At 53.3% G+C, this 27095-nt stretch overlaps 1 pseudogene across 1 annotated transcript in view; it reads left to right on the forward strand.

Annotated features, from left to right (window-relative positions):
* The window catches only part of LOC125554728 (vacuolar cation/proton exchanger 2-like), a 28912-nt pseudogene extending 6087 nt beyond the window's left edge, over positions 1-22825 (forward strand). Inside the window, exons 7-11 of the transcript XR_015600918.1 lie at positions 18643-18768; positions 18867-18983; positions 19057-19110; positions 19218-19334; positions 20239-22825. The product of XR_015600918.1 is annotated as a vacuolar cation/proton exchanger 2-like (transcript). The remainder of the gene's footprint in view (positions 1-18642; positions 18769-18866; positions 18984-19056; positions 19111-19217; positions 19335-20238) is intronic.
* The last annotated feature ends 4270 nt before the right edge of the window (positions 22826-27095 follow it).

Raw genomic sequence — 27095 nt, forward strand, 5'->3', positions numbered from 1 at the left:
ATCACCTTCTGTTTGACACGAGAAATAATAAAAAATAACTTGGGTTATTATATTATTATCTCTCTACACTCCAGGGGAAATAAAATATTGCGTGCGTGCTAGTGTACTAAGTACACAAATAGACATAGGGAAACATGCACTTTATTAATCCCTCATCGGAGAAACAAAGTTACAAGTTCCCTTTACATATGCGTTTCGTGGTCTACTAGCGCGGCCTGCCTGACTATAGCGATTGCGGTCTATCGGTTCCCGAGGCCTCGGAAGGCTCCCGGTTAATTACTCCCGTGGGTTGCTTCGCGAGATACCTCCGATTAAGCCGTGTGGTCGTCTTCGTCGTCTTCGCTTCGCGTTCCATGCATTATGATGGTGGTGTGTGTGGTGTGGGCAGCGGCAAAGCCCGTGACCTCGTCGGTACACGTGCCGCTCAAAACATGGCTTTGTGCTAGCCATGTTCGCCCTTGCCGTCGCGCCTCGTCGGTCTTGACAGCGTTGATGTAGTCGATGTTGAAGTTGCATGGGTCCTGCTTTGCTCAGACTTCTCGACGATGTAGCGGCTTGGTCAGGGTATGCAAGGGGTTCGCCTCGCGGGAGTATTCTTATGGAGACTGGCGTGGGTGTAAAACCAATGCTCGCTCGTAACGGCAATGCCAGTGTGGTTGGCACCTCGTCTCGGCTGAATGCCGAGTTTACGGCGGTCCGTCAAGACAAAGGACGCCGCCTCATGGGGCCATCGAAACTTAGTGTTGGTGAAGCCATGTCGCCTTGTCGCCATCTCGCCTCGTCTTCATGGGCTTTGGGCCACGGAGATCGCCGTTGTCGCCATCTTCTTCGCATCGCGGGCTCCGTTTTGCGGGTAGCGCCGAGGCCGTGTGTCATCTTTATGGCTCCGGGTTGCGGGCTCCATCTCGACGAGGTAGACATTGGTGGTGACGTCCTGTGAGCTCCATGCCTTCGTCCTCTGCGGCACCAGCTTGATGATATTGATGACGGATGTCATCCTGGCGAGCTCCACGTCCTTGTTGTCCTCCGCGACACATGGCAGCATCCTTGCGAGCTCCACGCCAGGATCCTCCGTGGTACCGGGTCGATGATGTTGGCGATGTGCGTCGTCTTGGTGAGCTCCGCGCCGCCATTCACCGCGGCACGACGGCGGCGTCCTTGCAAGCTCCATGCCTCCGTCCATGGCACCGGCCTGGTGATGTTGGCGTTGGTGTCGTCTTGGCGAGCTCCGCCCCGCTATCCACCGTGGCACAGCGGCGGCATCGTTGCAAGCCCCCACGCCTTTGACCTCGATGGCGCCGGCTGGATGAAGAAGACGACGGGCATCGTCCTAGCGAGCTCCGTCTCGCCATCCTCCGCGGCACGCGGCGGCCGACATCCCTGCGAGCTCCACGCCTTCGGGCTCCATCTTAACGAAGTAGACGTCGGCGGCATCCCCAATGGGCTCGACGCCTACGGGGTCCAGCTTGATGATGTTGACGTTGGTGGCGTCCTCCTTGCGAGCTCCACGCCACGATCCTCGTGGTACCGGGTTGATGATGTTGGCGATGTGCGTTGTCTTGGTGAGCTCCGTGCCGCTATCCATCGCGGCACAGCAGTGGCATCCTCGCGAACCTCCATGCCTTCGTCCTCCATGGCGCCGGCTTGATGAAGTTGACACTGACGTCGTCTTGGCAAACTCCGCGCCACGATCCACCGCGGCACGGCGGCCGCATCCGCGCGAGCCTCCGTACCTTCGTCCTCCATTACGCCAGCCTGATGAAGAAAAACGAGGGCGTCGTCCTAGCGAGCTCCATGTCGCCATCCACGGCGGCATCCTCGCGAACCTCCCGCTTCCGGGGCTCCAGCTTGACGAAGTAGACGTCATCGGCCTCATCACCAAGGGAGGCCACCACTAGGAGTCCAGCGGGCTGCGCGTCGACATCACCGCTGGTTTGTCGGCGTCTTCAACGTCTTGGGACGGTGAAGTACAAGATTAGCCCCGTCGTCGTGAGCTTGAAGAAGTCGGCGGCAGCAAGCTGCGTGATGGAGGGCCGATGATGTCGTCTCCAAGAGCGGCCATCATACTGGCTGGAGGACTAGCGCGTAGTCCTTCTAGGCGCCCACTCGCGTGGCGAACACCTCCTCCATGCTCAGGACATGCTGCTCCTGGACAATCGTGCACGTGCATGTGTATCTTGTCCTGCATACGAAAGGAAATATATGTATATATGTGCTGACCTGAGGTGCAGGCTCCTTGTCAGCGTACCGTCCCTTCGACTGGTCATCTCCTTCATGCCTTGGCGCACGCGCTGCTGCCGTATAGGCAAGCAACCTGTGTGCTGCCCGGCAAGAGCGCCACCATGGTGGGCGCGTCTTTGCGTGGAGGGCGTACGCCGGCCTCCTCGTCTCCTCTGCCTTTGGTCTTTTCCTGGCCCCCTTTGATGTTCGTGGTTCCTCCTATATTTATAGGACGGGAGGGCTGGTGCTTGTACGCAGCCGCGGCTAATTCCTTCCTTCTATTCTTCTTCTTGATGTCCAAGTCTGCACAAGGAAAAGGAAACAAACCAATACATGCCTTGTTGCTTCAAGCATGCCTTTCAACAGAAATCGATGATGTCAGTTGAGTTTTGTTTTTCTAAACTTGTAGCTTGCCAATTATACGACCACACATCCGGCTGCTCTCGTGCATGCTTTTTTTTTCAAAGTGTAGCTTGCGCAAGGTATTCAGATGCGTACATGTCCGCCCCTGCCGGCCGGTCGCATATACTTGAATACTCATGTTGTACGGTCTATACATACAACGGGTATTCAAGTACATACGGATGCGAGCTTGCCGTTATATACATACAAGAATACGCAGATACGTACGTAAGCTAGCTAAGTCGCCTACTTACATGTGGCCACAAACGTGTGCATGCACACATGCATATTAGTTGCACCAAATTTCATGCATGTCCCGTATGCAAGTACGTGTGTGCACGTGCCATGCAAAATTATTTTGCTATTGCATAATGACTTGCCTTTGCTTATATAGCCTGCATCAAACCTCATTAGTTTTTTTTTCTGCAATGGTGCACAAAAACTCGTCGAACAAATGCCCCCTCGTCGAGTCGAGCTTGAATGCGAATCAAATTGAGCTTGACTCGATGAAATGCTCTTTCTTTTCATGGCGCATAATTCATATGCAGCCCGAAGAACCGGTTCTGAGTTGACAACTCCGTGACCACGCGCGTGCCATTCCAGAGATGATTCATTAGAAACAATGTATCTTAGTGTAGGTATATCCATCCACGCTTATGTTATCTAGGGAGCTCGCTGGATCGTATAACAAGCACGATGCCAGCCAACAAGGTAACCTTATCCCGTCTTCATTCCATGGCGAACTAACATGCCTTGGCCTGAAAATAAGAATAAATAAAATTTGCCAATCTCATCGCGACCGCCTTGCTGCAGTGCCAACCGACTTGATTGGAGGGTTTCACAGATTCACGCTGGCCGTACTGGCGCGTTGCACTGCTCCCTTGATCTCCTTGTGTTGATGTAGGTGAGGCATCGGTAGACCGTCGACAACTCCCCTTCGTTGAGCGAATCGTCACACCATCCATGGTGTGACAATTCTAGTGGCGGGACGCCATCGGCCTTACGGATAATTGAGGGGTTGACGTTGCCCCCATGCTTCATTGTTGTTGGAGACGGGGTTGCGGAGACGAATCTGCTCCACCTTCGTGAGCGCAGGCGTTGCCTTCTGGCGCCCATCGTGTGTGTCGGTGTAGACCATTGGTTGTCAGGCTGTCATCGGTGTTGTCAGGGACACATGGGTATTCCTGCACCCAAACACCCAAGACGTAGTTCGGTGTAGTGGTTGTTGTCTGAATGCCGTCAACGATGACAGGGAGTGTCTCTCCATGGCTGCAAAAGATGTTGGAGGAGCACAACTAGGAACACCAGAGGAAAACAGGCGAAAAAGAGAGGGGAAAAATGTTTGTGGGTTTTAAATGTTGGTTTTCCTGTTATACACCAGCTATAGGCGTGATATCTGAGAAGGCTACCGAAGGACTTGTCATTGGGAACCGTCGAAAGACCTTGACGATTCCAACTCAACAACTTAAATAGCTTTGGTGTACATGTATGAAGACGCCGTGTTTCGGGATGCTTCCGAGAGGCAACAAACATTCATGCTCTAGCCCATCATCATACTGAGGGCCCCCACAGCTCAACATGCCCCCTGCACACGCCCCATGAACCCAGAGACTTGGGTGTGGTAAGTTCAGGGTAAATGGTTTTGGGACAACAGCTTGGCGATTTTTCTTCGTGCATATTGAGGGGTGGTGAATAGCTACCTCCCTCCTTCCTTCTAGTGGGTCCCTTTCTGCTTGGGACCACTTGATTGCTTCTTGTACTGTTGGGATTTTTCTTGAATTTGCTTCTTGGACTTTGGGAATTTTATTTTGATTGCTCACGCGGATGATTGATTGGCCGCGAACTTCATGGACTTGCTTTGACATTCGGCTGAACTTCTTGAGGACTCTTCTTCCAGGATTCTTAGGGACCCATCTTGAGAACTTGGAAGGCAACTGTTCACCTCTGTGGACTAGGAAAAACCCTCTAGCACATTATCTGGGGCTTTTGGTGGCGCACCCCAGGGTTGCCATGTGACCCTCCATGATCTTTTGCTATAGTCTTCCCTGGAGTGCGAGCCTCTATGAACACGAGGCATGCCGGGAAACATGAAGAGCGCGGGGTCTCAATACTCAGAAGTGCCCAAGTAATCATCTCCGCTGCCTCTAGAAGCATACACCTAGTACGTGTCGTGCATGTGGGTGTAGGAGCCGCTCCACCCGTAAATCAACACATTGTGCCGCCCTCCAACAAGTCCTAGGGTAGCCGAAACTTCAATCAACAGCGTAGTGCGATAGGGGAAAGCCATTTTTTGTTGGACTTAGTCTGTAAAAATCGGGGAAAACTAGATATATCCACGAAATGCTAAGGAGAATGCATCATGGATCCGAAAGCCCACAGAAAAAGTTTCCCCAATAAAAATTCAAAAGGCAACAAAAGAGGCAAAATTTTAAGAAAAATATTTTTTGAGGAACCTTCCGTTGATTGGGGGCATAGGTCGGACTCCTTGGGAATCGATGAGCTGGTATGCTCCCCCGTCGTAGACTTGCTCGATGACGTATGGCCCTTCCCACTTTGGCTCAAACTTGCCCTTCGTCCTGTGCGTCACGACGATGGGCCGCCTGAGCACAAGGACCACCTCGCCTTTTCGGAAGACGCGTTGCTTGACGAGCTTGTCATAAGCTCTCACCATATTCTGGCGGTAAAGCTCCAGGTTCTGTAGGGCATTAAGTCGACCCTCTTCAAGGGCGTCGAGTTCCTGAAACCGCAGTTGTACCTGTTCGTCTTGGGTGATCTCATCTTGGATAGCCACCCTCAAAGAGGGTAGCTGGACCTCTAGTGGTAGGACTGCCTCATTCCCGCAAACAAGAAAAAATGGGGTCGCCTGTGTTGGGGTACCGACGGTAACGCAGTACGCCCATAAGGACTCGAAGAGATGGTCATGCCAGTCTCTCCTGTTCCTTGTCACCGTTTTCTCGAGTATCTTGCCGAGTGTCTTGTTGAAAGCTTCGATCGCGTTGTTGGATTGGTGTAGATGGTGGGGACGTGGTGATGAAGTGAAGGGGAGAGCGGTACGCCCATCGCTCCGGCCATGCTTAGACATATCCCTTCGTCTTTGTCGATTATCTGGTGATGAAGTGGGCGGCCTTCGCCTCGCCGGTGCCCGGCCTGGTGGTGTCCGCCTTGTCGGTGTCAGACTGGATGACTTGCCTTCGCCTCGTCGGTGCCTGGCAAGATATGGATTGCTTCATCGGTAAAAAAAAACATGTCGGTGAAGTACAGCTTCGCCTCGCCGGGGCTAAGACGATATTGGTGATGTGTGTTGATGTAGAAGTTGGAGTAGACTTGAGTGTCGCCGCATGACGGCGGCGCTTGAAGATGACGACAATACTAGCTTGTCGATGTAGACCTTGGGGCATCGCAGTTACGTGGACGACCTCCGCTCGGTGTAGGCAGTTTGTGTAGAAGAATGGCGGTGTGTCGGTGCAGTCTGTGTCCTCGCCAGTCAATAAGTCAAAGCAGATGGCGACGCCATGTGGACATCTGTCGGCATCGATGTAGACGACACACTTGCTAGATGAAGAGTTGATGAAGATTGCGACGCCGTGTCGATGTAGTCGGATGGCATCGTGTCGATGTAGTCGGCGTCCCCGCCGAGTGTGATGTCGATGAAGATGGTGACGACATGTTGATGTAGCAGCGTTCCTCGTTATGCCGGAGGTTGATGATGACGCCTCCAACATGGTCGCGGGTGGTGTAGATGGCGCCCAACTTTTGGTGCGCTCCATGTTGGCGAGGAGCAAGCGGCATGCCCACCATAGGCGTGCTCCGAGGCTATGTAAATGGCACCCGCGTTCGGGTGATGCTTCACGCTAGAGGCGGTCTGGACGATGCTCCACGTCTGGTGAGCTCCACATTGGCGACGGTGTGGACGTCACCATGCCTTGGTCGAGCCCCCTGTTGGTAGAGGCACAAAAGTCGTGCCCGCCTTTGGGAAGCTCCAAGATGGTGTAGACGGTGCCCGCCCTTAGGCGATATCAGTGTTGGTGACGATGTAGATGACGCTCCTCTTGGGGCGTTAACATGTCTGTGACGGTGTAGACCGACCACCACCCAAGGCTAAGCTCCTTGTTGGCGGCGGTTTAGACCAAGCCCCGCTCGGACCAAGCTCCGAGTGGGAGGCAACAACGTAGATGATATCCCCGCCTTGGGGAAGCTGTGGGATGATGGTCCAGAAGCCGCCTCATCTTTTGAGATATCTGTGTCAATGGTGGAGAAGAAAGAGCTCCGCCTAGCCAAGCTCCGTGCCAACGGAGGTATATGGCGCCCTGCCTTTGGGGCGCTCCATGTCGATGGCGGTGTAGATAGCGCCCTGCCTTGGGGCACTCCATGTCGGCGACGGTGATGCAGATGGATCTCCACACCTTGGGCAAGCTCCGCGACGATGGTGGTGTGAACAACGCACCACCTTAGGATAGCTCCATATCAGCGATGGGTGAACAACCCCCACCTTGGACCAGTCACGTATCACGTTGAGAGAGATCCAGTTTGTGGCTACATTAATGATGCTTCACCTGGAGAGAACGGGGTGGCGGATGGTGCCGCCGAGTGGGTGATGGAGCCCTGTCCGCCGTCACCTTGAGTTGTGGCCGAGCTTCCCACCAAGGACAGGGCACATGTCATGCTGGAAGAGTTTTTCGTAGAGGGTCCGTGGTCGCTACCTTTGAGTGGGTTGAGGGTTCCTCCCACCGTCTTGTCTTGCCATTGTTTACAACGTGGGGGGATGCCCCCACTCTAAGTGGTGAGTTGATGAAGACTGTCGTCGAGGCGCTCATGATGAGGATGATGACTTGGGATTGGTGCCTTATCCTACCTACACCCTGCGTTAATGAAGTATTCGGCGCTCCTTGATCATGGAGCCGCCTATGGATATGGTTCACTTGTTCCTGGAGTAGGCGAAGATCCACACATTGAATCCTTGCCACCTGGTGTCGTGTCTTGAAGCAAGGAACGGAGAACCTATTGTCGTTGGAGAGTGATCATCAATCAACCGCCGAGTTGTGGAGACATGGCGCCCATGCACATCTTTGAGTATCGTCGAGGTTGATGGAAACTGTAGGGCCTTGCAATGTAGTTGCGTAGAGGATGTGCGCTTTCAAAAAGAACAAGAGTTCACCATGAGCCTACGCAGGTTGTGGGAGATGGCCTCCAAACCTTCCTCCAGCTTGACCTCGGTGCGCCATGGTGTTGGTGTTGGCGGCTCTGAGTGTGAGGTCGCGGTAGAGGCGTGAAGGGAAGCCGCACTTGCTCGCCTGTTGGCGGCCCTGGTGTGAAGGCGTTGAGTTGCTCCACATCTCCTTGCATATCCGCCCTTGTTGACTCCTTAAACAGGGCCCGCGCCTCAACCATTAGCTCACGACGCTCCTTCTTTGCCTTGGCGACCTCCCGCCTTAGCGCCTTTTTCGCCAGCACAGTTTGGAACTGTGCAGGATCTTGGGCTTGATGCATGTAGGCCCTGGCTCCATGCTCGATGAAGACCATATGTGACAATGATCCGGGATAGATCAATGCCGACTCCGATTTGCTGGCGTGGGAGAGTTCACCTACAAGAAAGAGGCTTACTGGCGAAGATCCTTGCAGCATGCTGTGCACGTTGGAGATTGGTGAAGACGATTTCAACGACCATAGCGAAGCAAAGATGGGAGGAGAACCACGTCCCACCGGGCGTGCCAATTTGTTTGACACGAGAAATAATAAAAAAATAACTTGGGTTATTATATTATTATCTCTCTACGCTTCAGGGGAAATAAAACATTGCGGGCGTGCCAGTGTACTATGTACACAAATAGACATAGGGAAACATGCACTTTATTAATCTCTCATCGGAGAAACAAAGAAATAAAACTACAAGTTCCCTTTACATATGCGCTTTGTGGCCTACTATCGCGGCCTGCCTGACTGTAGCGATTGCGGTCTCTTGGTTCCCGGGGCCTCGGAAGGCTCCCGGTTAATTACTCCCGCGGGTTGCTTCGCGAGATACCTCCGATTAAGCCGTGTAGTCGTCTTCGTCGTCTTCGCTTCGCGTTCTCCATGCATTATGATGATGGTGTGTGTGGTGTGGGCAGCGGCAAAGCCCGTGACCTCGTCGGTACACGTGCCGCTCAAAACATGGCTTTGTGCTAGCCATGTCCGCCCTTGCTGTCGTGCCTCGTCGGTCTTGACAGCGTTGATGTAGTCGATGTTGAAGTTGCATGGGTGCTCAGACTTCTCGACGATGTAGCAGCTTGGTCGGGGTATGCAAGTGGTTCGCCTCGCGGGAGTATTCTTATGGAGATTGGCGTGGGTGTAAAACCAATGCTCGCTCGCAACGGCAATGCCGGTGTGGTTGGCACCTCGTCTCGGCTGAACGCCGAGTTTACGGCGGTCCGTCAAGACAAAGGACGCCGCCTCACGGGGCCATCGAAACTTAGTGTTGGTGAAGCCATGTCGCCTCGTCGCCATCTCGCCTCGTCTTCATGGGCTTTGGGCCACAGAGATTGCCGTGTGTCGCCATCTTCTTCGCATCGCGGGCTCCGTTTTGCGGGCAGCGCCGAGGGCGTGTGTCATCTTTATGGCTCCGGGTTGCGGCTTCATCTCGACGAGGTAGACATTGGTGGTGACGTCTTATGAGCTCCACGCCTTCGTCCTCTGCGGCACCAGCTTGATGATATTGATGACGGATGTCATCCTGGCGAGCTCCACGTCCTTGTTGTCCTCCGCGGCACATGGCAGCATCCTTGCGGGCTCCATGCCTCTGGGGTCCAGCTTGATGATGTTGACGTCGGTGGCGTCCTCCTTGCGAGCTCCACGCCACGATCCTCCGTGGTACCGGGTTGATGATGTTGGCGATGTGCGTCGTCTCGTTGAGCTCCGCGCCGCCATTCACCGCGGCACGACGGCGGCGTCCTTGCAAGCTCCCCGCCTCCGTCCTCCATGGCACCGGCCTGGTGATGTTGGCGTTGGTGTCGTCTTGGCGAGCTCCGCGCCGCTATCCACCGTGGCACAGCGGTGGCATCGTTGCGAGCCCCCACGCCTGACCTCCATGGCGCCGGCTGGATGAAGAAGACGACGGGCATCGTCCTAGCGAGCTCCGTCTCGCCATCCTCCGCAGCACGTGGCGGCCGACATCCCTGCGAGCTCCACGCCTCCGGGCTCCATCTTAACGAAGTAGACGTCGGCGGCATCCCCAACGGGCTCGACGCCTACGGGCTCCAGCTTGATGATGTTGACGTTGGTGGCGTCCTCCTTGCGAGCTCCACGCCACGATCCTCCGCGGTACCGGGTTGATGATGTTGGCGATGTGCGTCGTCTTGGCGAGCTCCGTGCCGCTATCCACCGCGGCACAGTGGCGGCATCCTCGCAAGCCTCCATGCCTTCGTCCTCCATGGCGCCGGCTTGATGAAGTTGACACTGGCGTCGTCTTGGCGAACTCCGCGCCACGATCCACCGCGGCACGGCGGCCGCATCCGCGCGAGCCTCCATACATTCGTCCTCCATTGCGCCAGCCTGATGAAGAAAAACGAGGGCATCGTCCTAGCGAGCTCCATGTCGCCATCCATGGCGGCATCCTCGCGAACCTCCCGCCTCCGGGGCTCCAGCTTGATGAAGTAGACGTCGTCGGCCTCATCACCAAGGGAGGCCACCACCAGGAGTCCAGCGGGCTGCGCGTCGACAGCACCGCTGGTATGCCGTCGTCTTCAACGTCTTGGCACGGTGAAGTACAAGATTAGCCCCGTCGTCGTGAGCTTGAAGAAGTCAGCGGCAGAGGGCCGATGATGTCGTCTCCAAGAGCGGCCATCATACTGGCTGGAGGACTAGCGCGTAGTCCTCCTAGGCGCTCACTCATGTGGCGAACACCTCCTCCATGCTCAGGACATGCTGCTCTTGGACAATCGTGCACGTGCATGTGTATCTTGTCCTGCATACAAAAGGAAATAGATGTATATATGTGCTGATTTGAGGTGTAGGCTCCTTGCCAGCGTACGTCCCTTTGACTGGTCATCTCTTTCATGCCTTGGCGCACGCGCTGCCGCCGTATAGGCAAGCAACCTGTGTGCTGCCCGGCAAGAGTGCCACCATGGTGGGCGCGTCTTTGCGTGGAGGGCGTACGCCGGTCTCCTCGTCTCCTCTGCCTTCGGTCTTTTCCTGACCCCCTTTGATGTTCGTGGTTCCTCCTATATTTATAGGACGAGAGGGCTGGTGCTTGTACGCAGTCGCGGCTAATTCCTTCCTTCTATTCTTTTTCTTGATGTCCAAGTCTGCACAAGGAAAAGGAAACAAACCAATACATGCCTTGTCGCTTCAAGCATGCCTTTCAACAGAAATCGATGAGGTCAGTTGAGTTTTGTTTTTCTAAACTTTTTTTTTGAATGTCACCGGGGGGGAGAAGGAATCCTCCCCACCTGAAAGCCTATAGGCTTTGCAGCCTAATACAAGATAGGGCTCAAGTGAACCAGAAGTACAGGGGGAACAGGAAGGAGAAATAAAGCGAAACAACACACGGACAACACATGGCGAGGGGGGACACAACACAACAAGAGGCACCATCGGCGCTCGAACTGCAGCGGCGAGCCGAGACTGAACCATGACACTGCACCATCGACGCAATCGAAAAGCACCGGGCAACCAAGACTGCACAACGCCGCGACACCACCTGTGTCATGGGGTACATTCGAACGGTCACGCCGGGCCCAGACGACGCCACGACACCTGTGTGCCACCGGCGTAGTTGGAGGGCAACACCAGGCATAAAACTCCACATAGCACACCCAAGACATCACAATAAGGGGCACGACGGGCGCTCAAACTGCAGCGGCGAGCCGAGACTAAACCATGACACTGTGCCATCGACGCAATCGAAAAGCACCGGGCAACCAAGACTGCACAACGCCGCGACACCACCTGTGTCATGGGGTACATTCGAACGGTCGCACCGGGCCCAGACGACGCCATGACACCTGTGTGCCACCGGTGTAGTCGAAGGGCATCACCAAGCATAGAACTCCACAGAGCACACCCCAAACATCACAAGACCGGGGGATGAAGACAACGCCATCAAGATGGAGAACGACGGGAAGCGTCGCCGCTGTCTCGGCCAGCAGCAGGCCGACCAAGGATTTCTCCCCATCCCCGGTCACATCTGCCACGCGACTAGCCACAGAGCAGCCGCCAATAGCGCAGGGTAGGGCTGGAATGGACGGCCCCAGATCCAGGTAAATCCCACCGGCGGAGCAACACCGGCAGGCACCCTTGACGCCGAGGGCACCAGCGAGGACCACCGGTGCAGCGCCCCTCGGGGGGAACTGGGAGGTGGAGGGCTCCAGAGATAGGAGCCACGACGCCACCTTCGTTTGGTGAGCGCACGGAGGAGCACGACGACGACAGAACGGGCGGCAACAGAGGTGGGAAGGCGCGGAAGTTTTGGATCTGCGGGGAAGGTGTGACGCCCGGCAGACCACAACGACGGCGGACGGATGAGGGCGGGAGGCGGCGGAGGCCGGCGCAAGGCGCGGAGCAGGGGAGACGAGGCGCAACATCGAGCCCAGCAGGCTACAGCCGGTGCAGCCGCCGCCGAGGCAGCCACGAGGCCTGGCCACGGGAGCCACCCCGTGGGCGCTCGATGCCCGCAGCCGCGGCACGCCGGCCGGATCTGGAAGGAGGGCGCCGGCCGACGCCGGGGAAGCGGAGCAGAGGGAGCACGAGGCCAGATCTGGAGCCCCCGATGCGGGAGAGGGAAAGGGGCAACAGGGCCTAGAGAACGATGCTGGATGGATCCCGCCGCCGCCAGCCTTCGCGGAGCTTTGCCCGGCGTCGTTTTGCCGGCGGCGGCGAGGCGCGGTGGCCGGAGAAGAGGCTGTGGCGGCGCTTGGCGGGGGTGCCCGCCCGAGTCGCCTCAGAGAGACGACGCGGGGGGTGATGGGTCGGACGTGCTGTCTTCAACATGATTTCTAAACTTGTAGCTTGCCAATTATACGACCACACATCCGGCTGCTCCCGTGCATGCTTTTTTTTTTCAAAGTGTAGCTTGCGCAAGGTATTCGGATGCATACATGTCCGCCCCTGCCGGCCGGTCGCATATACTTGAATACTCATATTGTATGGTCTATACATACAGCGGGTATTCAGGTACATACGGATGCGAGCTTGCCGGTATATACATACAAGAATATGTAGATACGTGCCCGCAAAAAGAATATGTAGATACGTACGTAAGCTAGCTAAGTCGCTTACTTACATGTGGCCACAAACGTGTGCATGCACACATGCATATTAGTTGCACCAAATTTCATGCATGTCCCATATGCAAGTACGTGCGTGCATGTGCCATGCAAAATTATTTTGCTATTGCATAATGACTTGCCTTTGCTTATATAGCCTGCATCAAACCTTATTAGTTTTTTTTCTGCAATGGTGCACAAAAACTTGTCGAACACCTTTGACTCTACAGAACAGCTCAAGTGTTCAGCCGCCGCCGGCACGCTCCCAATGCTCCACCAGCAGCAACGTCCTTGTCACCAATGGACACTCATCGATGGTGGCGCGGGGCTCAACGTCCTCTCCGTCGAGACGCACCAGGTGCCGTACGACCAACTCCAAGCCCTTCTCAGCAGTGACTGATGGCTCCACCACCCCCATAGGGCAGATTCGCCTCCCTGTCACCTTCGGCAAGCGTGACAACTACCGCACCGAGCTCATCGACTTCGATGTCGCCCACATCCGCCTCCCGTACAATGCCATCCTTGGATACCCGGCCCTCGCCAAGTTCATGGCGGCGACTCACCACGGCTACAATGTCCTCAAGATGCTAGGAAGTGGCGGCATCATCACAGTCGCTTGCGACGAGAAGGATGCGACGTGCTTCCTCGAGCGCGCCTATCAGGCTGCAGCGGTCGAGAACTCAGACGATGAGGGTGCCATCCGTCCTCCTGAGGCCGTCCCCAAGAAGAAGCATCTCCTCAAGGACCGCCAGGAGCCTGGGGTGTCCGACGATCGTGCCTCAGGTCCCACGCCCACTGCTAGGGCGCCTTTTTCTCGCATAGAAAGGCGCGTTCGGCGCCCCTCTCAGGACGGGCTCGGGGGCTCTCGTCTGGAGGGCCTCTGACCCGACCAACGCCACGAGGGAGGCGTTCAGGCACCATGTGGAGGCGTGCTTCAGCGTGCGCTTCCATGAGCAGGGCGCAAGGTGCGAGGCGTCAGGCGCTCAGGAGTTCATCACCAAGGCAATCAAAGACCTTCAGGAGGCGCGAGCCATGCGTGGCGAGCATCGCCCCGCACCATCCAGTGCAGTTGCCGCCCCTGACATGGGTGGCGAGCTGCGCGTCTACGTCAACATCCCAGGCCTCAATAGGGCTGCTTCTCAGAAGCTCTTCTGGCCGTCCCGCGTTGGCCGGAGTGGGGGCTCCCCCTGCAGCTATGTTCGCATGCCATTCGGCCTGCTGAACGCGGCTGCCTCTCACCAGCGCTGCATGCAGGGCGTCCTGGCGGCTCACGAGGCCAAGCGCCAGGCAGTCTTGATGGAGGAGGTGTCAGAATCTCGCGAGCCCCCCGGACCTCCGGAGCCCCTCGGGACTCAGGAGCCGGCCGGCTCGTGAGAAGCGGCTCCTACAGCACGCGTCTCCAGCTACCCCAACACATCTACAACGACGGTGCCAGGTGACTTTTTGGTTTGTTCAGTTGAGGGCGCCCCTCGGGCTGCATCATCCTCAAGCTGTTAGGGCCCATCCCTGCAGCCGCACCATTTTGATTCATGTACTCTGGACCGGTTATGCATGCTCGAGTTATCATGGTTGTTGACGTTACTCCTGCCGTCTCGTTATCCACGGAGTTGCCCGTCGCGGCCTCCGCACGTTGCTAACCCGCCTCTCGCTCATCCCGCAACGGGGGCTGCTGGCACGACGCCTGTGCTTGGGTCCGTCCCTGCAGTGCTGATAAACCTAAGAAACCGAGCTTTGGGTCGCGGCCGGCCCCGTGCACGTCACCTCACCGGGTCCTTAGTGCCTTCGTCTTCTTGCGGAAAGATCACCGGCAGGATAGCAAGCGCAATTGTGTGCTATGCTTTCTCTCTTCGGCTAACTCGCAGCAACCTCCGGAGCCGGGACCATGAGCAGCCTCGCCAGCACCTCGGGGCGCAACCCCTCCTAGGTACCCTCTCGAAGCCAACCACTCTTCTCACGCAAGTCGCTTGCACGTTAAAGGGGGGGGGGGGCTTGAGCACCGCGCCTCAGGGGCTCCTACTGGCTCTAGAGCCCTCACCCCCTGGTCTTGACCACGACATCGCGACCTGACATACCAGCGGCGGTTGAGCCTCGCTCGAGGGCCGGGACCCGAGAACATAGAGCATCTAGACGAGCGAGGAAGATGGGGTCGGCGTGAGCCCTGCCCAGGGGTGTCATCAGGAGAAGGGCATGGCTTAACGTCGCACGAGAAGCTCGTCCACGCAGCAAAGGAACCACCGCAGGTCCATCAAGATAAGTCACCTCGCACGCGCAGGCGTGGACCTCATGACCAGCGTTCTGTCCCTCGCGATCTTGCTCGGGCAAGGAAACTTCCCTTTCAGTCCTTCGGGGGCTACTTGCACGCCAAAGGGGACCTCCTGAGCATCGTGCCTCAGGGGCTCTTACCGGATCTCGGGCCGCTCACCTCCTGGCCTTGACCACGGCATCACGACCTGGCATACCAGCGACGGCCGAAGCTTGCCTGGGGACTGGATCCTGCCGGCGTAGAGCACTAAGCTACCGCGAGAATGAAATGGGGAACCATGCGAAAGCGAGAAACGCAAACACGGCATCGAATCGGGAATAATAACATTAAAATGCGAGCGTCAAAGTTTTTACATACTCCCACGGGGCCCGTCATGATTTTTGTGCAGGAACGAAGCAAAAGGAGAAACCTCCTAAGAACCATGGCCCTGGCGGCATCGCCAGCGACGTCGGGATGGCGCTCCTCCCCCCCCTAGGCCCGGGCGCGACGACGCAGCGGCTCGTAGCTGTCGTCGTCACTTGAACCTGGTCCGAATGAAGCGCTGCTGCTGTCGGAGGAATTGCGGACAAGGCCAAGGACAAGTTCACCGCCGGTGGCCTCGCCGCCTTGATCACCTCCCCTAGGGCAGCATTCCAGATGCCGGCCGTCTTCTTCGAAGACCTTGAAGAAGAGTGTTGGTGCCCCGTCGTACTCGAAGTGGCGTGACCTCCCTTCGGGCGGCAGGTGCGGGCGATCGCGCCCCATCCCCGAGTCATAAAGACGTCGCCAGAGTCGACGACCTTGACTTCCGCTTCTGAAGCCTGGCTGCAGCAGTCGTCATGCTGCAGCCACAACTCGACGGGCCCCTGCGGCGGTACCTCCCTCGCCAGAGACCGTGAGAGCCGGATCCATGTGCGCGGCGGCATTGCTGCCCACACCACAAACTCGCGGGCCGTGCCTTCGGATGGGTCCACGGGCGGGGTGGCCGTATGGCCACCGTTTGTTCTCCTCCACGGCTCCGCTCCTCGCAGCGGCCGCGGTCGCTCCCATGGGCAGGGCTTTGCGTGCGAGCATACGCGCGAACCGGGAAGCCCGGTGGAGCGCGTTCGTGCCAGGGCCGCGTTTCCATGGGCACCGCGGTGGCATCACGAGAGCGATCGTGCCTCTTCTTTGGCGGGAGCAGCTCGGGTTCCACCTGGGGAGCCTTTCCCTTCTCCACGGCAGAGAACCTCCTCACCGGCGCCATGAACGCTCTGGCAAGACGGTGGGACGAAGAGGACGAAGGAGTGGGCGGCGAGAAGACGAAGATGGGCTGGGGGCTATAGCTGGGGGAAGGCCAACCGCCGGCCACTCATGCCCCGAGCCATGATGGCCTTTCTGCATGCGCCAGGCAGTTGTCAGGTCGGGCAGTTGCCAAGGCAGCGTGGGGAAGTGGAGACGCCCACGTTCCATCAAGCGCCACGCGTCGACTCGGTCCGCAGGCGATTGGGGCCCACGGCGCTTCGCCCTTGCCCTTTGGCTTCGCCTCGAAGCCAAGCCCGAGCGTGCCTTGGGCCCGGGGGCTACTGTCGGCGTTCTGGGAACCAGGGTACCCAGACTTGCGTGCCTGCGGCACATGGTGTGGCTCCGTCTACGTCCTGGTACGGCCCATCTACAACACCTTCAAGACAAGACCCTCGCGAGGGGCCAAGCCTCGCGAGGCGGGCGACATCAAAACCTCTGGAGGGAGTGGCCTCCCCTGGCTGTGTCCTGAGGAGCGGTGATATCTATGCAGGTGCCCACCTCATGAGGTTGAGGTGACGCAAGCCATGACGACTAAGGCCAGGCAGGCGCCAGCGGGCTCAGAGGAGCAGGTTTCCTTTTTGGTGCTAAGGAGGCAAGCGCAGGTGCGGGGTCCCGAGGAATCAGCCAAATGTTTCCATTCCCGTGCAACGAGACCAAGACCGCCAGGACGGCAGGACGGATGTCATCGTTGAGCCCACCGCAGCGTCACGACCAGAAGCTTTGCAGGCGAAGATCACCTTTCGTCAGGATAAGATGCGCTACTTGTCCGCTTTCAAATTGGCCACTGTGGTATCCCTTCCCGCCTACGTTTTGGAGGAAGAGGACCAAGGCCACTATAAATATAGGTTAGCCAACACCGTAGAAGGAGAGCTCTCTCCAGATCAGATCCACACCTCACCAGCTCACACCCACACCAGAGCAGACCTCGTGAGGTTGTTCTTCCCTTGTACTAGTTCATATTCAGCCCCTCGTGAGGCTAATCCACCCCAAAGCAGGAGTAGGGTCTTACACCGCAAGGTGGCTCGAACCTGGGTAAACTGCCGTGTCCATCTTCTTCCTTGTTCATCGAGCTAGGCCGTGGGGGTGACGAATTGGTTGGCTGAAGAGGTTGAGTTCTTCGCACACGCCCCAGAGTTTGAACCTTTCTTGGGTCTGCGGAGCCCTGAATCCGACACAAAGATAGCACCTCGACACATGGAGAAGCGCCGCTCCCTCGGGAGACCTGCTATCGAATGAAATTAAGGGAGTAGGAAAATACTGTATGGAACATAGGAAAAGGGCCAAACGCATTGTATACTGACACCATATCCGACTCCTATCTCTGCACACCCCATCGCACCGATATGGAGCCTTCCATAACCAGTGCTATATAAGGGGTACCAGGGGCATCACAGAAGGGGATCGCTCCCTCACCCTAGTTTTAGCCTACACCATGTAGAAGATTCAGGAGCTTCAGGCCTGGATCTACACCATCATCAGAACTAGCCCAGACTGCCTGACTTGCCGAGGTCCTCCCTCTACATTGTAACTCTCGATATTCTCCACATTTATAAGGAAGGAGCAAGGCAGGAAGTATGGCTTTTACCCACAATTGGGGCCTGAACCCGGGTATATCATGTGTCTTCGTGTTCTGTGCTCAAGACCCTCTGTTCTCCTGACGTGACGTCCCATCGACTACAAATTCCACACTCGCTCTATTACCGCTGTTAGGATCGACGTAAAATCCCTCAACAGGTATGGGTGACTCCATATCGATGCGTGGGGCATATAGGAGTAGGAGTTGGACTGGTGTTGGTTTACAACACGTATAGCCTTTCCTAAGTCGTAGGGAGTTTCCTTCGATATGTTGTACTTCGATGGGAAGTCTCCTCCGTGGTCGGTGGCAGTCCTCCTTGGTGCGGTAACCTATCTGTTGATTTAGTGGTGGCTGTTGACACGGCGTTAAGGTCCCAGGCCATAGGTAATTCTTCTTATCATCGACAATGATAGCGACGCTCCTTTTGCCTTTAAATATGTTAGCTCTGCACTAGTACATCACATACCTTTCTTTGAATATCCCTTCTGACTTGTATGTGTGTCACTTCACCACACTTTCCAAACAGTTCAGGCTCTTTAATTAGTCATGTAATCATTTGCTGTTTTCTCAAATTCACATGAGGCAAAAAGGAACAATTGCCCATCAAAACAAACCAGAGAAAATCTGGGCTTAAATTTGTGCACAGTTCCTTGAAATCCTAATTTTCCTACTTGCCATAACAGGAAGAAGAAAGCACTGAGGATGAGGAGGATGAAAAGGAGATAGCACAGGGGGAAGCTATCTCCTGGCTTTTTGTGTTGACTATTTGGATTTCAATTCTCTCTGGGTACCTGGTAGATGCCATACAGGTAACAAAATGTTTACATCAGGATACAAATATAATCACTATTTTACATTAATGCATTGTCTCCTGCTCGAACTGTGCTTCTTTGCTATGTTGTAACAGGGGGCCTCTGAATCATTAAACATGCCACTGGCCTTTATTAGTGTTATTCTGCTTCCTATCGTGGGGAATGCTGCTGAGCATGCAAGCGCCATTATGTTTGCCATGAAAAACAAACTTGTAAGTAGCCCCTGCTTTCTGCAACTCAATTGTGTGATTCTGTTCTCATCTTTAATCTCTTGCATTCCACAAGGACATTACATTGGGTGTCGCCATAGGGTCGTCAACACAGATATCTATGTTTGTGGTAAGTTCATTTACTCAACAAGATTCAACTATTGTCCTGTACATTTTCAAGTTTTTTTTTGCAAGGTTAAACAATTGCAACCAACACCCATGTTGCATGATTTGCAGATTCCATTCTGTGTGGTAATTGGCTGGATGATGGGGGAAGAGATGGACTTGAACTTTCAATTGTTTGAGACAGCAACTCTTTTTATAACAGTACTTGTGGTGGCATTTATGCTACAGGTATGTTTGCAGAACGAGTCAGCATTTATAATGTATTCTGTAGTTTATACAGTTGCCACAATGTACTCCTTTTAGATTTGATCAAGTGCAACTCTAACACTTTAGTCTATGCTTTTTCCAGGAAGGCACGTCGAACTATTTTAAAGGCCTTATGCTCATATTATGCTATCTCATAGTTGCCGCAAGCTTTTTTGTGCACGTTGATCCCAAATCAAGTATGTATTTTTTTCACCTTTCAACCTCCATAATTATATCATCACTAATCCCTTGAGTTTATCTGGTGCTTGAACATAAAGGCTTATTACTCCCTCTGTTCCAAAATAATTGAAGTTTTAGGATTTTCCTAAGTCAAACTTTTTAAAGTTTGACCATGTCTATAGAGAAATCCAGAGAGATTTACAATGTCAAATATATACAATATGATAATATATTTCATAGTGAATCTAATGAAGTAATTTTGGTTTTGTAGATGTTGATATATTTTCATATAAACTTGGTCAAACTTAATGAAGTTTGACTTTGGACAATCTTAGAACTTCAATTATTTTGGAACGGGGGTAGTAAACAGTAATTTGGACAAATAACCTGTTAATTGCTTAAAATTGTTCTGGATTAAGAAATGAAGTGACCAGTGTTTCTGTGCTTATATTCCTTGTCAATTTGAAGTTGATGTGTGCCATGCGTATTGTTATCTGGGGAATTCCTCATGGTAGGCGCAAGGCAGCAGGGGCCGGTTAGGCTGTGGCTTGACAAGGGCAGTTTGATGTCCTGAAGGATGCTTCTGTATTGGTAGTCTCCAGGTTCTGTTAAGGTAGTTTACTTTGAGTTATATTCCAATTAGAGTCGAGAGTATGACAAAGTAGTACTAGTTCGTGTCCTAGACGCGGTTTCCTTGGCCTTGCAGGCTACTACGGGCAAGTTCATCAAGAACTTCGGTACCATCGGAGCCCCGCTCACAAAGCTTCTGAAGAAAGGAGGGATTACGGTGGTGCGAAGAAGTTCAGGCCACGTTTGGTGCGCACAAGCGCCCCCTCAGTACAGCCTCAGTCCTTGATATGCTTGACTTTGGCACTCGCTTCATCGTCAAGTGTGATGCTTCCAGCTCTGGCTTCGGCCCCATTCTTCACCAGGGTGATTTGTTGGCTTTCTACAGCGGCCAACGTGACTCCAGGAGGCAGTCCACAGGCCAGGCTAGGAGCAAGGAGTTCATCTTGGTGTGCAAACCAAGAAGACCTCATGCATGAGGCTGGTTAGGAGCCCAGTAAACCCTAGCTCTCGTCCGGCGAGGCTAGGGGTAGCTCATATCCATCTGTTCCATAAACATAGACAGTACTCTCGGTAGTCATATTCACCATTCTCTTGTAACCCCCTCGCACGGGGTGCTCCCACATCAATACAAAACAAAGCAGGACTTAGGGTATTACCTCACCATGATGGCCCGAACCTGGGTAAACCCTCCGTGCGAACTCGCCTCTGGTACTTCCGGCTACGCTCGCTACCCTACTGAGGGATCTGATGGTTTTCTGCACCGTCATCTGCGCCTATCAAGTTGTTGACAACGACAGTACATGGAGTCTTTTGACTAAGGACCACCGGTGCCTCACCCTCTCACTGGTACGTGGGGCCCGCGAGAGGCAGGAGGACTCGAGTGCTTGGGAGCCTGCTCATGTCAAACGACCAATTGCCTGACAACAGCCACCCAAGTGAAAGATAAGGCGTGTGACTAATTACGTCCAAGTTCATAGTATATATGAAAGGCCACTGTGGTGCCATCCCCTCCCCCTTGATGGTATATAAGGGGAGAGCCGCGGCCAGGAGAAGGGAAAGTCTTTTAGACACAATAAATCAAGTGGTAAGAAGAGAGGAGGGAAGAATAGGCGTGCCTGGGCCAGTACGCTCTGATCACTTAGCTATCCCCGAGCACTCCCCAATAGTGCGTGAGCACTTGTACCCTCCATATATCTACCATATAAACGGAACAAGGCAGGAGTAGGGTATTACGCATCATTGCGGCCTGAACCCGGGTAAAAAAGAATCATGTCTTGAGATGGTGATTTAGCTAGTTGTTTGTCTTAAGCGTGTTTTAGCCCAGGGCCAGATCATAAAAAGGAAGTCACCTGACTCTGATATCATGAGATCACACTCAGACAACCTTATATAGGGGGGACAGGGCTAGGGTTAAATGTATCCAGGTCGGTACGATCTAGCCTAATCATACGGGATTACACCAGATCTTGCGACGCGTATTTTCGTATGCCAAGTCTTGATGTGTGCCCCGGTGTATGTCATGGGCCGAGCCATGGGATTGTGGCATCCCATGGCTAATGGGCCGACTCCTGCCTTTGCTGGTACACCCTGGGGGCATGGCATCATCAAGTAGTTTGCAGCTTCTGGTAAGGTAGTCTAGTTTGAGTCAGATTCCAATTAGAGCCCAAAACATGTTAAAGTAGTACTAGTTCCCCCGTGTAAGCTAGAGGCAATCAATAATTAAAGAAGTCTAGTTTCTCTAATCCCTGTTCTCTATCTCTAATCCCGGTACTGATGTAGGGTAGGAACCCTAGGGGCCGATCTTTCACGAAAGGAGCGGATCCCGCGAAGAACACGAGGAACACGAGGGGGAAAAGAGGGAAAACACAAGAGGAAACACTAAACCAACACAAGAAAGTCACACATGTGCTAGATCCTCGAATACATCGGGTTCACACGGTACACAATTAACCAAGGACGATACAAGGGTAGCCGGTCTTCTCCGTGAGGAGGTCTTGATGTTCTTCCCTAAAGAGGGGTCTTAATCCAAAGGGATCTTCTCCGAAGAGGCCGCGGTCTCTCACGAGGAGTAGATCCGATGTGGATGAGCGAAGCTCTATCTCTCAAAATGAGCTAAACCAACGCTAACCCTAGTACGGAGCTAAGCGACAAGTATATATAGTCCAAGGGGTAAGTTGGGGGATACATGGGGTAAAACCCCTGTCGCTGCGCGCAGGCAAGGCGGTTGTACCGCTGGGAGCTCAGGTACTGGTTCCTGGAGGCGTTTTCGGATGTGCTCAATGGTTGTACCGGTGCTTGGGGCGGTTGTACCGGTCAGGTGGCTGTTGCAGGGATAAACCGGCTATTAATGTAATGGCAAAAGTGATATGTCCAATACCAAGATGAGGTTACCGTTCTTCGGTTCCTCGTCCGTAAGCAAGAATGGATGACGGTGATCAAATGGGTGGCACGAATACCAAGATGTAGTCGAGGTGGTCGTTGTTGTTGACGCGTCCGTGGCGAAGATGAGCGGCGGTGATGTCGATGTCGAACCGTACCTCGATAGCCGAAACACAAAAGGATACGGTACCGCAACTCAAATTCTCAAAGCTCGACGTGGCAAACGTGTCGGAGAGCGAAACGGTCCAAAATGGTGGTGGTATGCGGAAGTGGTGATGGTGTATAGTGGTTGAGGCAAAGATGCCAATCGGTTTTGACTGAAACTGGGCGGGGCGGTAGTACCGCTTGTATAGGCGGTAGTACCGCTGGGGTTGGAAAAAGATCACAAGATCTGGATCGGTGCGGGTTTTGGGGCGGGCAAGGGTAATTTTGAGGTCAAAATTCGAGCGATATCATGGATGGAAGGTGGAGAAAATTAGGGAGATGCTAGGTCCACAAGTAACAAGGCAAATCCCTGGATCAAATCCAACAAAATCCCAACACACCAACAAATTACAAAAAAAAATTTGGGGTTATTTTTGTGAGGAATTTTCGAATTAGGACGAGAAACAACAAAAACTAGGCTAGAAACACAACGGGGAGGCTCCGAAATCGTGATCAATCTGGCTCATGATACCAAGATGATGTAGGGTAGGAACCCTAGGGGCCGATCTTTCACGAAAGGAGTGGATCTTGCGAAGAACACGAGGAACACGAGGAGGAAAAGAAGGAAAACACAAGGGGAAACACAAGAGGAAACACTAAACCAACACAAGAAAGTCACACATGTACTAGATCCTCGAATACATAGGGTTCACACGGTACACAATCAACCAAGGACGATACAAGGGTAGCCGGTCTTCTCCGTGAGGAGGTCTTGATGTTCTTCCCTAAAGAAGGGTCTTGAATCCAAAGGGATCTTCTCCGAAGAGGCCGCGGTCTCTCACGAGGAGTAGATCCGATGTGAATGAGTGAAGCTCTATCTCTCAAAATGAGCTAAACCAACGCTAACCCTAGTACGGAGCTAAGGGACAAGTATTTATAGTCCAAGGGGTAAGTTGGGGGATACATGGGGTGAAACCCTTGTCGCTGCGCGCAGGCAGGGCGGTTGTACCGGTCATGGGCCGGTTGTACCGCTGGGAGCTCAGGTACTGGTTCCTGGAGGCGTTTCCGGATGTGCTCAGCGGTTGTACCGGTGCTTGGGGCGGTTGTACCGGTCAGGTGGCTGTTGCAGGGATAAACCGGTGTTGTACCGGCCTTGCACCGCTTGATGTCAGAAGCTTGACCTGTAGTTGACCGGTGGTCGAGCGGTTGTACCGCCCGGGCGGTAGTTGGGCGGTGCATGGGCGGTTGTTTCGGGATTTCTGAGGTGGGATGATGTTCTTCATGCTCTTGATCTCCTTCTTGCATCGTGACTTCTCTTGGGTTGCTTACTTGGTACCTAAGCACACAAAGAATCTCCCTTTGAGGTAGTAGCCATGTCTCAAGTGGGTCAAAGGGAAGTTCAACAAGGAGAGAGTTAACCTCGTTCTCAATGGCTCTCGCATGGGCTCTTGTCATTGGTCCAAGTGGTGTCGTGGGAGATGTAGGTAGGTCCATGGGGATGACCTTGGGATGCTCCGCATCATCTCCCCTCCCTTGGGGAAGATCCGTTCTCGATCGAATTCTTCATCACCATGGAAGGGCGAGAGGTCCTTGACATTGAAGATATCGCTCATGTTGTACTTGTCACGGGGGAGGTCGATCTTGTAAGCGTTGTCGTTGTAGCGTGCAAGCACCTTGAAGGGTCCGTCCGCTTGTGGTCGAAATTTGGACTTGCGTTCTTGTGGAAAGCGGTCCTTGCGAAGGTGTAGCCACACGAGATCACCAATATTGAAGACCATGGGGTGCTTGTTGATGTTGCGCTTGGTCGCAAGTCGTACTTGGCGCTTGACGGTTTGCCTTGTATCTTCATGCACCTTCTTGAGATGGGTCACTCGTGCACTTGCGTCCAAATTGATGCGCTCTTGGAGTGGTAGGGGAAGAATGTCCAATGGTGACAACGGGTTGAATCCGTAGACTACCTCGAAAGGGGACTTGCCGGTTGTTGAGTGCCTTGCTCGGTTGTAGGCGAACTCGGTGATAGGTAGGCACTCCTCCCACTCGATGTTTTTCTTAATGAGTACTTGAAGTAGAGCGGAGAGTGTGCGGTTGGTCACCTCTGTTTGGTCGTCGGTTTGAGGATGGTAAGCCGTGGAGAAGAATAGCTTGATTCCGAGCTTGGCGCATAGGGTCTTCCAAAAGAAGCTTAGGGACTTGATGTCGCGGTTCGAGACGATAGTCTTTGGCACTCCGTGTAGACGCAATATGTCTCTACAAAAGAGATTAGCAACATGTGAAGCATCATCTATCTTGTTGCAAGGAATGAAATGTGCCATTTTGAAGAAACGGCTACAACGACAAATACCGAATCCTTCCTATTTCGAGTCCTAGGCAAACCAAGTACAAAGTCCATGCTAATGTCTTCCCATGGTTGATATGGAATGGGTAGAAGCATATAAAGGCCATGGGATTGAGCTTTGGACTTAGCTTTGTGACATGTAGAGCATCGGTTGGTGAAGCGGTTGACGTCACGAAACATCTTGGGCCAATAGTAGTTCTTTGAAAGCGTAGCGAATGTCTTGTCTCGTCCAAAATGTCCCATTAAGCCTCCTCCATGAGATTCCTGCAAAAGCAACGAACGAAGAGAAGACTCGGGGATGCAAAGTTTGTTAGCTCTCATAAGATATCCATCTTTGATGTAATAGTGTTCCCAAGAAGTATTCATCAAACACTTGGCATATGGAATAGCAAAAGTAGGGTCATGCTCATACAAGTCTTTTATGTGCTCAAAGCTAATGACATCCAATTCAAGTTGAGTAAGAAGCATGCATATGCGGGAAAGAGCATCCGCTACAATGTTTTCCTTGCCTTTGATGTACTTGATAACATAAGGAAAAGACTCAATAAATTCACTCCATTTAGCATGACGCTTGTTCAACTTGGTTTGGCCCTTAAGATACTTGAGTCTCATGATCGGTATGAATGATAAACTCATGGGGACGAAGGTAATGTTCCCATTCATGCAAGACTCGCACTAAAGCATATAGCTCTTTGTCATAGATGAGGTAATTGAGTTGCGTTCCGGAAAGTTTCTCACTAAAGTAAGCTATAGGGCGCTTCTCTTGCGTTAACACACCTCCTATGCCATTACCACTAGCATTGCAATGAATCTCAAAGGGTTTGTCAAAGTTGGGTAATGCAAGCACGGGAGCATGAGTAAGCAAATTCTTAAGCTCATTGAAAGCGGTATCTTGGGATGGTCCCCAAACAAAAGGCGCATTCTTTTTCTCAAAGCATGGAAAGGAGAGGCAATGGTGCTAAAATCCTTCACAAAGTGACGATAGAAACCCGCAAGGCTAAGAAAGCTACGCACTTGTTGCAAATTGGTAGGTTGTGGCCAAGTCTTAATAGCATTCATCTTGGACTCATCAATATGAACACCCTTAGAAGAAACAACAGAACCCAAGAAAACGAGCTTGTCAACGCCAAAAAGGCAATTCTCCATGTTAGCATAGAGATGCTCTTTTCGAAGAGTTTGCAAAACGGTTCGTACATGGGTGACATGCTCTTTGAGAGACTTGCTAAAAACAAGGATATCATCGAAGTAGACCACAACAAACACACCAATGTAAGGGCGAAAAACATGATTCATAAGACGCATAAAAGTACCTGGTGCTTCCGAGAGACCCATAGGCATGACTAACCACTCATACAAGCTAAACTTGGTTTTGAAAGCGGTTTTTCATTCATCACCCTCTTGTATGCGGATTTGATAGTAACCACTCTTAAGATCAATTTTGGAAAAGATAGTGGCACCGCTAAGCTCATCGAGCATATCATCAAGGCGTGGAATGGGATACCTATATTGAACGGTGATAGTATTGATAGGTCTATAATCGGAGCAAATGCGAAAGCTACCGTCTCGTTTTGGCACAAGGATGACCGGAACGACACAAGGGCTCAAACTTTCACGCACATGTCCATGGTCTATGAGATGCTTTACTTGCCTTTGTATTTCTTTGGTTTCTTCGGGATTGACGCGGTAGGGAGATTTGTTCGGAAGCGGCGCTCCGGGGATGAGGTCGATGCGGTGCTCAATGCCTCGTAGTGGAGGTAGTCCCGGAGGTAGCTTGTCGGGGAAAACATCGTGAAATTTCTGCAAAAGAGAAGACAACACTAGAGGAAGAGTGTGAGAAGTGTTAGTTTGTGGTGCATTGTCCTTGCACACGAGGACGTAGTGTAGGACACTAGATGAGTTCTCACCCACTCCTCTTATCTCGCTTTTGGTGGCAAATAGGACTAAGTTCTTCTTTTCGCTCATCGTGGAGGTGTTCGATTTGGGCTTGTGGCGCTCACTCTCTTTTTGGTGGCTCGCTCTTTCACTATGATCTCCACGATGGGTGGCTTGCTTGTCGGCGATCACTTGGCTTGGCGACATTGGACGGAGGACGTACTCCTTGCCCTTCATCTTGAAGATGTAGTGGTTCGTTCGGC

This window comes from Triticum urartu, chromosome 4A, assembly GCF_056163025.1.
Source record: "Triticum urartu cultivar PI428250 chromosome 4A, HENAU_Tu73, whole genome shotgun sequence".
In the NCBI taxonomy this organism is placed as follows: domain Eukaryota; kingdom Viridiplantae; phylum Streptophyta; class Magnoliopsida; order Poales; family Poaceae; genus Triticum; species Triticum urartu.